Source organism: Bison bison, unplaced genomic scaffold, assembly GCF_000754665.1.
Source record: "Bison bison bison isolate TAMUID 2011002044 unplaced genomic scaffold, Bison_UMD1.0 scf7180017864148, whole genome shotgun sequence".
NCBI lineage: Eukaryota > Metazoa > Chordata > Mammalia > Artiodactyla > Bovidae > Bison > Bison bison.
In genome coordinates this window covers 369,672-373,743 of record NW_011494720.1, presented here as the reverse complement: position 1 = coordinate 373,743, position 4,072 = coordinate 369,672, and positions in this window count along the sequence as shown.

Sequence of the window (4,072 nt, the reverse complement as noted above, 5' to 3'; positions counted from 1 at the left end):
GTGTACACAGAAATATACAGGCAAAACCATAGATCTCATAGCTTCACTTAAAAGCTTAACCATGAATCGGGTATTAAAATATAAAATTCAATGATACCCCACTCCAATACTCTTGCCTGGGAAATCCCATGGATGGAGGAGCCTGGTGGGCTACAGTCCATGGGGTCTCGAAGAGTCGGACTCGACTGAGCGACTTCACTTTCACTTTTTACTTTCCTGCACCAGAGAAGGAAATGGCAACCCACTCCAGTATGCTTGCCTGGAAAATCCCAGGGATGGGAGCTTGGTGGACCGCTATCTATGGGGTCACACAGAGTCGGGCATGACTAACGTGACTTAGCAGGAGCAGCAGCAGCAGCAGTTTACAAAGAACAGCTGAAATACATTAACATTGTTTGCTCAGATGACTAAAGCTTTGCTATCTGTAAGGTTTGGTTAACAGAACATTCCCAGGGCTTTTAATTTTAAAGCTGCCACTTTTTCCCCTTGGTTTCAGGTCTTGTCTGATGGAGCTAATTAGGCTCAGTCTCAGTCCTTGTGGCTTGTATTTACATTTTGCTTTGTAAGAGATTTCTAAGAGAAAGCCAGTTGCTTTTATATTTTTCTAAAGAACAGTTCTGTCAACTAAAGATATTAAAATCAGTGATAAGATCTTTATTTTTAAATTAAATTAAATTAAATTAAATTTTATTTTATTTTATTTTTACTTTACAATATTGTATTGGTTTTGCCATACATCAACATGAATCCACCATGGGTGTACACGTGTTCCCCATCCTGAACCCCTCTCCCACCTCCCTCCCCATACCATCCCTCTGGGTCATCCCAGTGTACCAGCCCCAAGCTTCCTGTATCCTGCATCGAACCTGGACTGGCGATTCATTTCTTATATGATATTATACATGTTTCAATGCCATTCTCCCAAATCATCCCCCCTCCCTCTCTCACAGAGTCCAAAAGACTGTTCTATACATCTGTGTCTCTTTTGCTGTCTCGCATACAGGGTTATCGTTACCATCTTTCTAAATTCCATATATATGTGTTAGTATACTGTATTGGTGTTTTTCTTTCTGGCTTACTTCACTCTGTATAATCAGCTCCAGTTTCATCTACCTCATTAGAACTGATTCAAATGTATTCTTTTTAATGGCTGAATACTACTCCATTGTGTATATGTACCACAGCTTTCTTATCCATTCATCTGCTGATGCTCAGCATCACTCATTATCAGAGGAATGCAAATCAAAACCACAATGAGGTACCATTTCACGCCAGTCAGATAAGATCTGTAACAAAACTGAAATTTCTTTTACTAATTGTCTGTTTTAGAACTTTAGAGTTTAATTTACCATGCCTTCAAAGGTTTATATATAAAGTATTTAGCAAAGATACTTTTGAGTTTACAAATTAAACCCAAAGCAAAATCACTGTTTTTATTAGTCCTTGTATGTTCCCAGCTTTTTTTTTTTTTCTTACTTGTATGGCTCAGGTAACGTTATTGGTTAGTACGTTTAGTTATTATCTCCTGGGTGGCAATCTATATCTCTTATCTTATAATACCATGCAGGAGAACTATTCTCCAGTGAAACATGTCTATCCCATAGTATAATTAAACAAGAAATTTAAACATTTTCTATAAATCCATTTAAATATACCAATTTTACATACTTTTATCTAAATTCCATTAACTTGTATACCTTTTAACTTTAGTTTCTATCGTCATTGTTGTTGTTCAGTAGCTCAGTCGCATCCGACTTTTTGTGACTCTGTGGACTGTAGCCCACCAGGCTTCTCTGTCCATGGATTTCCCAGGCAAGAATACTGGGATGGTTGCCATTTCCTTCTCCAGAGGATCATCCTGACCCAGCGTTCTAACCTATGTCACCTGCATTACAGGCGGATTCTTTACCACTGAGCCACAGGGGAAGCACATTGGAAGTTTTTTTTTTTCCTTTCGTTCCCTGTCCATTTTATCTAGTTTTATATAAAAAGTTCTGGGATCCCCACAGTGGGGTTGAGCCAAGATGGTCAGGCCCCTTGGCCTAACTCTTGCCCCAAATAACTGTTGGTCAGATATCGAAACGTGAATTTTTCTAGCCCCTTAAATAATGGCTGCAGCCTGATGGCCGCTAGATCATAGGTGTTCTCCTTCCTGAGTGCCCTTAGGGCTCACCAGCTCTTGTAGGAAGGCTGCAATCACTGGTGACTATAGCATCCTCGTTTGCTGGTATGGCAGAAGATATTCCATTTCTCACTTTCTTAAACATCTTTTGTCTCCCCTAAGCCTACATCCCTCTCCTCTCTCATTTCCTTATTAATATGAAATTTTGTGTGTGTGATATAAACTTATTATTTATTAATTTTTTTTGTATTGTGGTATTGAGATATCTATTATATAAGTTTCAGGTGTACAGTGCAGTGATTCACAATGTTAAAATGTTATTCTCCACTTATAGTTATAAAATATTGACTGTATTCCTGTGCTGTACAATTAAAGGTAGTATTTAAGTCTGAATTCTAAGGAGATACTCATTTTTCCCTGGGTATCTCACATATATACATGAGGTATACATGTTAATAAACTTAGCCACCTGAGGCAAAGAACTGACTCATTGGAAAAGACCCTGATGCTGGGAAAGATTGAAGGCAGGAGAAGGGGACAACAGAGGATGAGGTGGTTGGGTGGCATCACTGACTCAATGGACATGAGTTTGAATAAACTCTGGGAGCTGGTGATAGACAGGGAAGCCTGGCATGCTGCAGTCCATGGGGTTGCAAAGAGTCAGACACAAGCCACTGAACTGAACTGAAACTTTTGTTTCTTTTTCTCGTGTTAATCTGTCTTTTATTAGAGCCTAGAACTCAGAGGGGTGAAGGAGAAATTATTTTTCCTCCCCTACAATACGAATATTTTAGAAAATAATTTTATGTATCTATCTATGTGGTCGTGGCTGTGCTGGGTCTTCGTTGCTGTGAAGGCTTTTCTCTAGTTACGGAGAGCTTTCCTCTAGTCATGGAGAGCCGGGGCTCCTCTCTAGTTGTGGTGCGCAGACTTCTTGCAGTGGCTTCTCTTGCTGTGGCGCACTGCTCTAGGGTGCGAGGGCGTCAGTAGCTGAACCACATGGTCTCAGGAGTTGTGGTTCCCGGGCTCTAGAGCAATAGTCATGGCACAAAGGCTTAGTTGCTCTGTGCCATTGGAACCTTCCTGGATCAGGCAACTAACCCCTGTCTGCTGCATTGACAGGCAGATTTTTACCACTGAGCCAGCAGGGAAACATCCCAGTATTTACAAAAAACTCATTCTTTCTCAAGCTGAGTGCTTTGTCTGGCTTTTGCTTGTTGGGCTTGAGAAGGTGTACCTTAGGTCTTGAACTACAGTGTGCTTCCTTGACTGCAAGCCCCAAGCTGAGCTCTGAAGTCATCACTGTGTTTGTGTCAAGGTCATTCTCCCCATGTCTGCTCCCAGCCAAGAAGTAAGCCTGATAGTCTTGGGGGCTGAGGCAGGCCCCTTCCTGGGGGACATGGATTCCTCGAGAGCCTTATGGGACTTTCGCCAGATGACATGGCAGTGTGGGATGCCACCACCCTGCCTCCCGCCCCTCTCTCCTTCACTTTGGGTCAGAACTGCGTCCATCTGAATGGTTCTCCAGCCTCCTCAGACTTCCTCCTTCTCTCTCACAGGGGTTTTCTTCAATGAAATCCCTGTAGGTTAATCCCATCTTGAAATTTTCTTCTCAAACCTGGACTACCGTCTGGATTTATGAACTGAATGCATCTTATTTATTGAATATCAGGAGAAAAGTAAGAGAAGGAGGAACACGTAAATTAAGCAGGGCTGTCCTGCCAGGGTCCAGCCCCGGTAGATCCAGGGAATTTGAAGCGGGGACGGCATCTTCGAGGATCAGGAAACAATTGCTTAATTAAACCTTAATTAAGGATATAAAGAGTGATTAAATAAGGATAGCTCAGTGAGGAAATTCAGTGGAGAAAAGAGGCTGAATAATTCAGCCAGAAGGTAAGAGAAAGAACAACATGGGGAGACCAAGTTTTGGTGAACAAGGCCCCCACTTTA